The sequence below is a fragment of the Manis pentadactyla genome, chromosome 2, assembly GCF_030020395.1.
Source record: "Manis pentadactyla isolate mManPen7 chromosome 2, mManPen7.hap1, whole genome shotgun sequence".
NCBI classification, from domain to species: Eukaryota; Metazoa; Chordata; class Mammalia; order Pholidota; family Manidae; genus Manis; species Manis pentadactyla.
The window spans coordinates 134244304-134257621 of record NC_080020.1 but is presented as its reverse complement, the minus strand read 5'-3'; positions in this window follow the sequence as shown (position 1 = coordinate 134257621).

The window sequence follows — 13318 nt, the reverse complement described above, 5'->3', positions numbered from 1 at the left end:
TCCAAGATCAGTGCAGCAGAAGGGCTGGTTCCTTCTGAGTCATGAAGGAGAATCTGTTCCATGTCTCTCTGTTAGCTTCTGGAGGTCTGCGGGATAGAATCCTTGGTGTTCTTAGCCAAAGAAACATCACTCTGATCTCTGTCTTCATGTGCACGTGTCATTCTCCCTGTGTGAGTCTTTTGAGTGTCAATTTCCCCTTTCAGTAAGAACACGAGTCATACTGGAATAGCAGCCACCTGCTCCAGGAGGACCTCATCTTAACTAAATACACCAAACTAATTAAAACAACCCTATTTCCAAATTCAGTCACGTTCTGGGGGTTGGGACTTCAGCATGTAAATCTGAGGAGGGTCCTGTTCAATGCATAACCCCCTCCCACAATATTTCTATAACAGAATGCATCTTCCTCCTCAGGCTGAGGGTTCAGGGCCTCATCAACCAGGGTTATAATAGGGGCCAGAGGCTGTTAGGTAACACAAGATCACAAATTCAGGGATATGCTCAAACTGCAGAAGCAAAAAGGAAATCAGAAACCAATTAGCTAAAAAAAAGAAAGTATGATTGATTGCCAAACCAAAGGACCAGAAGGAAGTATCGAAGTGAAGAATAGAGGAAGTTATACAACTGGATTCAGCATAAATATACAAAAAGCAGGGAAGAGTACATAGATGAAACACAAGTTATCAAACCTAAAGTTTTTAGTAGGTATTTTCTCACTCTAAATACTTGTGCTTTTGTGGAAGGATCCACATCTCAACCAGGGTTGAGTCCCACTTGAAAGGAGTTGACTGCTATTTTCTCAAATCCTCAGATATTGATGCTTCATAATGACTGGCTGGTGCCTGGTTGTACCAGGCTGAATTCATGGGAGGGAAGGTAGTACATTCCATTCAAAGGATGCTTTCAGGTGTCAGGGGCCTAATTCTTTTCTGGAACACTGGTTAGGAAGTACTGTGACATATTAATAGTCCCATATCCTGATCAGTATCAAAGCAATGTTCCCTTTTTTTAAAACAACTGTTTCCTAGTTTTCTGTGTGCCTGTTTTTATAGAAAGAATTAGATCTACATTTTATTTTTAACAAAAAAGGCAATAATGGTTTATTAGAACCAAATCTCCATATGAAAGCAACTAAAAATTCTGAATAAAATATTAAGAATATCTCCCTATAAGTATTTAAATACTGGCAAGATAGTGAAAATAATAACCCAAACAAAATCTAAGGAAAGCTAAAACCCAGAGAGCCAAGCATAACATCCTTAATGTACTTTCACCTGAGGGCACGCACACACCCGGAGAAGCTCCCACTTCAGTTGTACAGCCCGAGGGACAGAGGGCAATGCCCAAGCTCTGCCCCAAGAGGGGACTCTAATGGGAGGCCCTCCTCACATTAAGATAGGGCAAAAAAGGATAGCAATGAGCTACGAGTAAATACTTCCCACACATCTGTGTAGGAGACTGCAGAGGAGGTTGTCTTGGTCCTGTTTGGAGCAGGTAGAAAAGAAAAGAAAAAAACACTCCTAAGAAATTGTAGCCATGGGCTCACCTTTACAGCACTGCCTGTGTGATCCCAGTATCCTAAAGTTACATACTTGATTATGGTGGTACCAGATCATAAATACTCCCAGAAACTTGACAATAGCAAATGTATATCCTTCCTGCAGAAAATCACCTTTTTACTGGCCATGAGAAGACTGCTACAATAAAAATGTGAAAGCAACGAACAGCAAATACATAACCAAGAACACAAGAAAAGTAATCACCATGAGCAAGGTTAAGAAGAAACAGCAGACTACAGAGTCATATCCACAAGACTATAGTATTAATATTATAAAATATTTATGTTTATTATAAGTAGGGAATGAGGGAATATGATTTTGAATAAAGTAACTTAGAACATTGGAAGAAGAACTAAAGAGAAGTTTCAGAAATGAAAAATGTAGAAAAGAACTTTCTTAAACAAATGAACAAGTTTAACAAGATGTTAGAAATAACTGATGATTGGAGAATAGGTCAAAGAAATTATCCTGTTGCATCACTGAGAGACAAAAAAAAAAGGTGAACAGTATAGTGATTAGTGTAAGAAAAATCTAACATATTTAAACAGAATTTTAGGAATAATAGAGATAGAATGGAGCAGAAACAATATTTGAAAGCATAATGACTAAGAATTTTCCAGAATTAGTAAAAGATTTAGGTAACCCAACAAATCCTAAGCAGGGAAATAAAAAGAAACCTACAAGAAGATCCTTCATAGTAAAACCAGATAAAAACAAAAACAAAAATAAAATCTTAAAAGCAACTGAAAAAAAAGATGGACAACCATGAAGATTGTTACTACTCAAGAGCAGTAATAAAAACAAGACTATAGTGAATTCATAACTTCAACTAAACTTAAAGGAATTGACTGCCAACCATCAAAATATAATTCAAGAACAAGAGTAAATACATTTTTAGTAAACATAAGCCTAGGTAATTTACCACCAGCAGACTTTCACAAAGGAAATCCCGAAATAGTTCTCCAGGAAGAAGGAACGTAACCATAAAAGGAAAGTGTGGCATTGGAGACAAGAATGAAAAACAAATGAAAAAAATTTTAAGGGCAATTATAAATATTGGCATAAAAATAAAAAGGATGTCTTGTATGGAGTTAAATAAAACAATAATACAAATAAGTCAGGGGTGGGAAATAAGACTAATATACTGTATTGTACAAGAGAACAAAGAAAAACATTGATTAAATTGAGTCTGTGATACATTAAGTTTGTACATTATAATTTCTAAGATAACTACTAAAAATGATGGAGACAATATATCACTCCAAAACAGAAGATGGAAAAAACAAATTGAGAAGAAATACTCAATCACACAAAAATAAGGCAAAAAAAAGAGAGACATAAATAAGAGGCAAACTGAAAGTGCAATAAAATGATGATACATTTAAACTGTAACATATATACACAGATATACTAAATGTAAATGGATTAAATCTTCCAGGTAAGAAGAAAGATTATCCAATAGATTTCTAAAATCCCAGTTATGCATTATACATAATGGTACATCCAAAACATGGGATCCAGAAAGGTTGGATAAAGACAACAGACTTTAAGGCAATAAATATTGCTAGAGACCAAGAGAGTTCTCTCATAGTTATAAAGAATTTAATTCACCAGGAACATATACACATTTTCATTCACATATGCCTATAGAGGGCTAACTGGTGGTCCCCCGAATGGTATTTTCCCATCCTAATGCCCAGAACCTGTGAATGCTATCTTATTTGGAAAACTTTTCCCTGAAGTCAATGTTAAAGGAGCCATGGCTTTTATCTTTTGGTTAGCATTTATATGGTGTATATTTTACCCAAACTTTATGTATAATAGATTAAAAACAGATAAAAAACAAGAAAGCCCAAAAGCCCAATATCAAGAATTTAAAATCTTATTCCATATAAGGAATTTACCCAAAGAAAACAAAATCACTAAACTGAAAAAATATATGTGCACCTATGTTTATTTTAGCATTATTTACAATAGGCAAGATATGGAAACAACCTAAATATCCATCAATGGATGAATGGATGAAAAAGATGGGGTACAGATACACAGTGGAATATTATTCAGCTGTAAAAAAAAAAAAAGAACAAAATTTTCCATTTGTGACATAGATGGACCTGGAAGGTATTAAGTCAGAGAGAGAAAGACAAAGACCGTATTATTTCACTTATTTGTGGAATTCAAAAACAAAACAAATGAACAAACAAGTAAAATTAAAATAGATACAGAGAACAGCGGGTGAAATAGGTAAAGGGGAAAAATTAATGATAATGTTTTATAGCTTGATCTAGCTAGCGATGGCTGCATGAGTATATACATACACATGTCAAAACTCATCAAACTGTACACTAAGATTTGTGCATTTTATGGTGTACCTCAATATATTAAAAATTTTTAAGTGCAAAAAATTCAGCTGTTTACTTTAAAAAATAGGGCACATAATGGCCATGAGTACCTCAATATATTAAAATTTTTAAAGTGCAAAAAATTCAGCTGTTTACTTTAAAAAATAGGGCACATAATGGCCATGAATACCAATGAGTTTATTCTGGGAAGCAAGCTTGATTTGATATTAGCAATTAAATTAATATACCTCATCTCCAACAGATATAGGTTATCTCAATAAATGCTGCCAAACTGACAAAATTCAACATCTATTCATGATAAAATCATGTATATAAACAAAGCATAGAAGAGAATGTCCTAAATCTGATGAAGGGAATCTAAAAACCACTTTCTATTTGGTAATAAAATGAACTTTTTCACTTTGTGATCAGGAATCAGACAATTACCTTTGTTATCACTACTTTTGCTTACAGTTGCATTCTAGAAAAAAAGAAAAAAGGTATTAAAAATGTTAAAGGAAGTATCAGACAATGTTATTGGGCCTATTTAAAATAAAAAGTAATCAAAAGATCCAAATCAGAAACAAAGTAGTAAATTTGCTCAATTAAGAGAGCACAATATACAAGAGTCAATTCTACTAATACAATTGTATGTTCACTAGCACCAAACAATGGGGAAATGGAATTTTTAAAATGCCACTTTTAGTAGCATCAAAAAATACAAAGTACCTGGGAATAATATAACAAAGACATCATGACCTCTACAATGAAAACTACAAATACTGCTGAGTGAAATTAAAGAAGAATTAAATTAGTGGAGAGATACATCGTGTTCATAAATTGAAAGGCTCAGTATAGTTAAATGTCAGTTCTTCTAGATTAATATAAGGATTTAATGCATTCCTAATCAAAACTCCAAAGGGACTTTTTAGTAGAAATTCACAACCTGATTTTAAAATGTATATGGAAACGTAAGGACCTAGAATAACCAAAACAATTTTGTGAGCCAAGAACAGTGGAAGGATTTATCCAACCTGGTTTAAGACTTATTATAAAGTAGTAAGAATCAATACACTTTGGTAGTGATGAAAAGATAGACATCTATCAATACAATAGAATCATGAGTCCAGAAGCAGATCCATAAATATGTATATTGATTATATATATACATACAGTCAAGAGATTTTTGACAAAGTTATCAAGACATGTCATTGTGCAAGGGAACATCTTCAACAGGTGATGCTGGATCAAATGGAAATCTATATAGAAAAAAAGACCGCCCCTTATATCACGTCACATATAAAAACTAACTCAAACTGTATCATAGACCAAAGTGTAAAATCTAAACTATAAAACTTCTGAAAGAAAACATAGAAGAAAATTTTATAACCCTGTAGTAAGCAAAGATTTCTTAGCTAGAACTCAAAAAGCATAAAACATAACAGGAAAAAAATGATAAATTGGAATTCACCTAAATTTATAACTTTTGTTGTTGGACAAATGTAATTTTAAAAATAAAAAAGCATACTCAGGGTAGGAGACAAGATTGGCAACACATGTATCTGACAGAAGACTTATATAAAGCATACATAAAGAAGTACTGCAAGTCAGTTCTAAGAAGACAAAGAACCCAATTTTTTAAATGGTGAAAAGATTTGAACCCTTTACCAAAGAAGACATACAAATAGCTAATAGGACTAAGTTGTTGTCTGAGGACAGGGATAGAGAAAGAGATGGATTATGAAGAAGCACAGGAAATTTGTATGGTGAATAGAAATGCTTACAATGATTGTGGTGATGGTTTCATGGGTGTATAATATACATATATATATATATATATATATATTAAAACTGATCAACTTGTAGATTTTAAGTACATACAGCTTATTATACTTCAATTTTACATACATATGAAATAATCATTGTACATATATATGGAAATATATACCACAGTAAACTAAAAATAAAACTTTAAAAAATGATACTATTGACAAAACTCTAAGAAATATAGAATGTAAAGAATAAATATAAACAAACATACAAGACGTCTTCAGAGAAAATCACTGAACTTTATTGAAAAACATTAAAAGTCTTAAGTGAGTTTAACATGTTCATGGGATGAATATTCAATACTTTAAAGATTTTACAGATGTCAATTTCCACAATTAATCATACACTAAGTTCAGTCCCACTCAAAATACTAAGCAGGTTAATATGTGTGTGTATGTGAATGGAAACAACAAGCTGATTCTAAAATGTAGATGAAAATGTGAAGGCCCACTGTAGCCAAGACACTGACAGAGAAGAAAAATGTGTTAAGATTTGCTCTGCCAGATACCAAGACTTGTTATAAATCTAAGGTAATGGAGATTGGTGTTGGTGCATCAACAAACTAATAAATGGAGTCAACATACAGCCTAAAAACACACAGATGCTTATGTGCATATTCAGTGAATGAGGGTGGCATTCCAAGTAAGTGGGAAAAGATGGACTTTTCAATGAACTGTGCAGAGAAAATTAGAAATCCATAGGGGAAAAAATGAAATTGGACCCTTGCTTCACATCACAAACAGAAATAAATTCCAATTTTATTTAAATGCTAAATGCCAAAACAAAAAGTATAAAACTTGTAGGTGATTATCTATGACACTATCTTCAATACTGTATTAGTCTGCTCAGTCTGGTAGAACAAAATACTACAGACTAGGTGACTTTAAACAACAGAGATTTGCTTCCTCTCAGTTCTGGAGGCTGCAAGTCCAAGATCAAGATGCCCGCAGAGCTGGTGTCCTCGGAGGCTTCTCTCTGTGGCTTGCAGGTGGCGGCCGTCTGTTGCCCCCTGATATGGTATTTCCTCTGTGTGCATGTAGTGTCCAAATTTCCTTGTTATAAAGACACCAGTCAGATTGTACTAGGGCCCACCCAAATGATCTCACTGACCCTTAATTACCTCTTTTAAGGCCTTTTCTCCAAGTGCAGTTACATTCTGAAGTACTGGGGGTTAGAGCTTCAACATCTGTATCAGGGCAAGCACAATTCGGCCTATACCAGACACCTTGGGGGTAGATGAAGATTGCTTAGACAGGATATAAAATGCACCAACCATAAAAAAATTGATGAATGTAGCTGATAAAACATTAAGAACTTCTGTTCCTGAAAATCAGCATAAAGCTCATGAAAAGACAAACGAGAAGAGAACGTTTTTGCTGGATTTATAACTGACAAAAGACAGCTATGCAAAACATACAGAGAATTTCTATAAACCAAAAAGACAAGAACAACTCAAAAGGGAAAAGCTGGGCAATAGACTAGAACAGGAACTTAAAAAAGGAAGAAAATCAAATATCCAAACTACACATGAGAAGGTGCTCAACTCCCTTCATAATGAGGAAATGAAAATGAAATTGACAAAACGCAAAGTCTTACAATAAATACCAAGTGTCCTTAAGGATGTGCGGCAAAGGGGAAGCCCATACAATTCTGATGAGCATGTAACGGTATAAATACTTTGTAAAACAATTTCCATTTTCTAATAAAGCTGAAGATAAACAACATATCCTATGACCTGGAAGCTTTTTTCTTGGGTATAAACCCAGAGAAACTTCTACTGTGTACGTAGAACATATTCTAGAGGTAGAACTAGAAGCAAAAATGTCTGACAAAAATCAATTTAGGGATTCTAAAAAAATGGTGATATATTCATTTGATAGAATATAACAATGACAGTGCATGAATGACAGCCACACATAACATCTTCATGAGGCTTACCAATGCTACTGAGTAAATGAAGTCAGAAAAAAAGAATATATTCACTATATTTCCATTTATGTTTAATTCAAGAACAGGATACTCTTAACTATGTTGTTTAATAATGCATTTATATAAGAGACAAAAATATTTTTGAAAAACAATGATGTAATTATTGAAAATATTAGGATGGGGTTAGCCCCTGGGAGAGCAATAGATTTGAGAAGGAAATTTAGAGCCTGTTAAGTCTCTAGGTCTTCAGCTATGTGGCTGTTATAGGGGTGCTTTACAAGTGTTTGTTAAACAACAGTTCGTACACATTGTATGTATATTTCAAAGTGAACAGGAAAAATAATTTCAAGAAGAGAATGTCTTTGGGAAGTTTTAGACTTGGGAAATGAAAGCAAGTAGGTAACAGGTAAGATTGTACAACCTTGCACAGCCGGGCATATGAAGTGATGTCATCGCTGGTTTTCATTTCCCAGGCACCTTGAGGAAGATGGATTTAATAGCGGTGCTTAGAGTGTCAGATGCAAGAACAGTAACAGTTTCCCTTAAGCAATACTTTTTACTAACTCTCTCCCAGTTCAAGAGCCTTTTCGTTATAATGGTTTTTTTCTATCAGGGGCAATGAAAACCGCACCTAGCAGCAGCCCAGGCCTTATGTCAGCCACTCCCTTTGGCCTCCAAAATATACCTCCCATCCTATCTAACCTGGATGGGAATCACCACCTGGGCAAGGTAGTCAAGAAAGAAACCTGTAACAGAAATTAAATAAAAGCCAAGAGATAGACTGGTTGGAGATGTCAGTCCATAGAAAGAAAAAGCTTATAGAATTAAAAACGACCACCATAACTTTCTGCCAGCCAGTAGAGGTGCCCATTTCTAAACCACATTTTGTTTTGCACAGAGTGGGTCCATGCTCATTTAAGAACTGAAAATGCAGCATTCTTCCTAAGGTGCATTATTTTCATGTTGCTATAAGGTCCTGAGAAGGTATTCCATAAGTTATTGAGTTCTGCTCCCTGCAAGCTACAGGTCTTTGGAATCTGACTGGGGAATGTCCATTGCTTTGGTTTCAAAGCAGTTCTATCCCGAGTCACACACACAAGCAAAGTAATGCCAAGGTACTGGATGGAAGTTGCCATTAGAAACTTCAGTGCTTATTATTTCTTCCAATGAATTATATTGAATATGTTACTCCCACTATTGTCAGCACACACGCATTGACCACAGTTCCCTCCCATCCTGACAACAGCACCCAGAGGGCCGGAGCAAGAGGGCTCACGTCTGGGTCCCGATCCTGACTGCAAGGACAGCCATTCTTACCTCCCACCAGGTTCAGTGAAAAACTGAATAAACAAATAAAAATGGATTGAAAACGTCAGTATAAAGGGGTGAAAAGTATTATAGGCATTGTTGTAAAACATTACGTTAACAATCCCATCAAGTATTGTCCCAAAAGCCTAATACCTTATCTGCCAGGTTGTGAATTTCCAAAAACCTAAGTTGGAAGTATGTGTGTGTGTTTATGTGTTGATGTGTGTATGGGGGAGGAGGGGGGTTTGTGCTTCTGTGTGTATGGTGTGTGTGTACGTGTGTGTTCTAAGTTGAAAGTGAAAGGAGTGGCTGTAAGCAGAGGAAGGAGGAGAGATAGATAAGAAAGGACTCAAAAAAGGAATGCATAAAAGAGAGACTGTAATCTAACTTCCCTGTGACTAAATAAGCTCTCAGCTGAACCTCTGAGGAATCAGGCAGCAAAGCCGGTTACACCACTCTATCCCTGCAGCCTGCTGTCCAGACCTGCCTTCCCTAACCCAGCAGGGGCCATGCATGTGACTGGTCTCCTTGCCCCACAGTTATCTCCTCAGGCTCAGGGTGCTTTGAGACTGTCCAAGGCATCAAATAAACCAGGGAAAAGCCAGCAGGAAGTAACTGCCTGAGGAACCAGGACTAGGAAGAAGGCTCCCTTTCAATCAGAACTTCTGGTGCCTTGTGTTTGTTCAAAATCCACTGAGAATTCTATGTGCAAGGGATTATGTCAGAGGAGAAAGCAGGAGAAGGGAGGAAGAGGCTTAACATAAAGCAGGTCTGATACTGCGCAGGGAGAGAGGGAAGGAAGAGTTTCCAACTGCAGGAAGAATGGGTTGGCCAAGTCCAGGTGCTATCCTTGAGCCAAAGCCCCTCCGGAGGGGTCCTGCATGATGCTTTAGTACTGGGCCATGCCCAGTCACTGCTGGCTGCAGCCCGTGAAAGGGTGGCCTCAGTGTAAGTGTGGGGGTGGACGAGAAGGGACAGCAGATGGGGAGATTGGCCAGTTCTGCTTCCTGCAGCAGAAGTGAGGTCTGAGCACCTGTCTCTGGAGAAATACATCTCTTTACCTATTGGTCATCTGAAATCAAAATGCCCTTTTTATTGCCTAGTCAATAGTGGAGTCACAAACTGACTACAATGGGCTGAATCTGGCAAAGACTTCTTTTAAGTTTTGTTATTTGTTTTGGGTTTGTGGATTGAATAATGTTTTAAAAACTCTTGAGCTAGTTACCAACATTTAAAACACAAGATATTTCACATGTTAAAAATCCAGATTTACTGAAAAAATGCAAAGGGCCAACTTGCCCTCCTATGGACAGGAAAGCAGAGGCTCCCTTAGTTGTACTTTTGCCCTCCAGTTAGCCATAGTCCCCACCACTCCTTTATGCTGAAACCAGCTTATGTCACTCATTGCTTTACTGACAGTCCCCTCTGGTTGTTTGAACTTTCAACTCCCCTGCATTCATGTCTGTGTGACCATTACAATATAAGTTCTCTGAAGGCAATGATTTTGTCAGGATCACTGATGTAAATCAATGTTCTAGAACAGTATCAGATATATAGTAGCTGCTAAATAGGTATTTGTCCACTGAAGTGGGGTGCCACCATCACAGAATGTCGGGAAAAAAGTTTGGGGTTGGTGGTGTTGAGGAAGAAGATCTTGTCTCAAAGGTTTGTCTGGGGCTGACTTTGTTCAGCCCACACACAACTAAGTTGGCACCTAAGGAAGATGAAACTCCAGACACAGCAGCAGAGCACACCTGTTCTCAGGAGTGTGTGCACACAGCATCACTACAGAATGGAGCATAAAGGCTGTGCATGCTGCAGCAGAACCGCCACAATTGCATGCCCTGCTCTCTTATGCACAGACACCTTCTTTCCCTCCCAAACTTAGGAGGAGGGAGTAGGATTGCACAGGGAAAAGGGGGCTTATCGCAGCTCTCTCTACAACCCCAGATCAGCCCAAAGTGCCTGACAAAATACTTGCTGGGCCACGTTCCAGGGGAGCTAGGCATGAGAGGTCCTCAGCCACACGCTTAGGCAGAATGGAAAGAATCAGGCTCAGTGATGATGTGGCCCGTGATCCTCAAGTGGCATAAAAATGCACATGGACAAATGGTGCAAATCACATGGAGAACTGCCTGCCAAAGCAAGTCCCCCGTGGTGTCTCACTAGCTCTGAAAATGATTACCAGATGATAAAGGAGAGCAGGCCCCATACAGTCTGATTACCAGGAGGGACTGGCAAATCCATTAGGAGCAAATAGGCCTCCGTCAAGTCCACTTTACTTGCTAAAAACAAGCGATGTTAAGTTAAAAAAAAATGAGGCAATTTTTCATCTCATTTCTCACTGTCTTATATTTGCTGCCTCCATTTCCAACTAAAAGAATAGAGAAGGTTTGTGTGTGGAAACTAAACCTTTGCTGCTATTAAAAACAGAAGTCAAATCTCAGCCTAATGGAAGGTAGAGAACTAGAACCTTTAGTTCGTGAGCAGTTTGCTCTGTCATCTCACTGGGAGCAAAGCAGTCAGGGAGCAAGGAAGCCACTCTGATGGGTGCTCCTTCAACACATCAGACTGCAGAGTCCTTTGCACATGCTTCGTCCCATAATCCCCTGTTCCAAGGGATAAGAAGGTTTATAAAGAATCAACTAGAAATGGTGTAGCCATTATGGAAAACAGTACTGAGATTCCTCAAAAAATTAAAACAGAACTGCTAAATGATACAGCAATCCCTTTGCAGGGCATTTACCTAAATTAATTGAAATCAAGATCTTGAAGGCAACTTTTGAGTGGGAGAAAATATCTGCAAGCCATATATCTGATAAGGGGTTAATATCCAAAATATAAAGACTCACACAACTCAATAGGAAAAAGCTAACAATCTGATTAAAAATGGGTACAGGAACTGCATAGACATTTTTCCAAGAAAGACATACAGATGACCAACTAGTATATGAAAAGACAGAGAATATTTTCTCCATATTTTATACATGGAGAAATATTGAGAAACATCGTTAATCATCAGGGAAATGTAAACCAAAACCACAATGAGCTATCACCTCACACCTGTTGGAATGACTAGTATCAAACAGACAAGAAAAAAGTGTTGGAAAGGATGTGGAGAAAAGGGAATCCTTGTGCACTGTTGGTGGGAATATAACTTGGTACAGCCACTATGGAAAACACTATGGAGGTTCCTCAGAAAAACTGAAAACAGAAATGGCCTATGATTCAGCAATTCCATTTCTTGGTATTTATCTAAAGAAAATGACAACAGTAATTCAAAAAGATATATGCATCCCCATGATCATTTCAGCATTATTTATAATATCGAAGATATGGAAAAAACCTAAGTATATATCAATGGATGAATAGATAAAGATGTAGTATATACAGTAATCAAAACAGCATGGTACTGGCACAAGAACAGACCCACAGATTAATGGAACAGAATAGAGAGCCCAGATATAAACTTATGCATATATGGTCAATTAATATACAATAAAGGAGCCATGAATATACAATGGAGAAAAGACAATCTCTTCAATAAACGGTTTTGGGAAAACTGGACAGCTACATGCAAGTGAATGAAAGTGAATCACTGTCTAACCTCATACACAAAAGTAAACTCAAAATGGATCAAAGACCTAAATTTAAGCCATGAAACCATAAACTCTTAGAATAAAACATAGGAAAATCTCTTGAATATAAATGTAAGCAACTTTTTTCCTGAACACATATCTTCAGGCAAGGGAAACAAAATAAAAAATGAACAAATGGGACTACATCAAACTAAAAAGCTTCTGTACAGCAAAGGACACCATCAGCAAGACAAAAAGGTATCCTACGGTATGGGAGAATATATTCATAAGTGATTTATCTGATAAGGAGTTAACATCCAAAATATACATAGAATTTGTAGACCTCAACACACACACAAAAAATAGCCCAATTAAAAAATGGTCAGAAAACCTGAACAGACATTTCTCCAAAGAAGACACACAGATGGTCAATAGGCACATGAAAAGATGCTCCACATCACTCATCATGAAGGAAATGCAAATCAAAATCACAATGAGGTATCACCTCACACCACTCAGAATGGCCATTATCCAAAATACAAGAAAAAACAAGCATTGGTGAGGATGTGGAGAAATGGGAACCCTCCTACACTGTTGGTAGGAATGTCAATTGGTGCAGCCACTGTGCAAAGCAGTATGGAGGTTCCTTAAAATACTAAAAATAGAAATACCATTTGATCCAGTAATTCTACGTCTAGGAATTTACCCAAAAAAACAAAAAGATTCAAAAAGACATATGCACCTCTATGTTTATCACCACATTATTTACAAT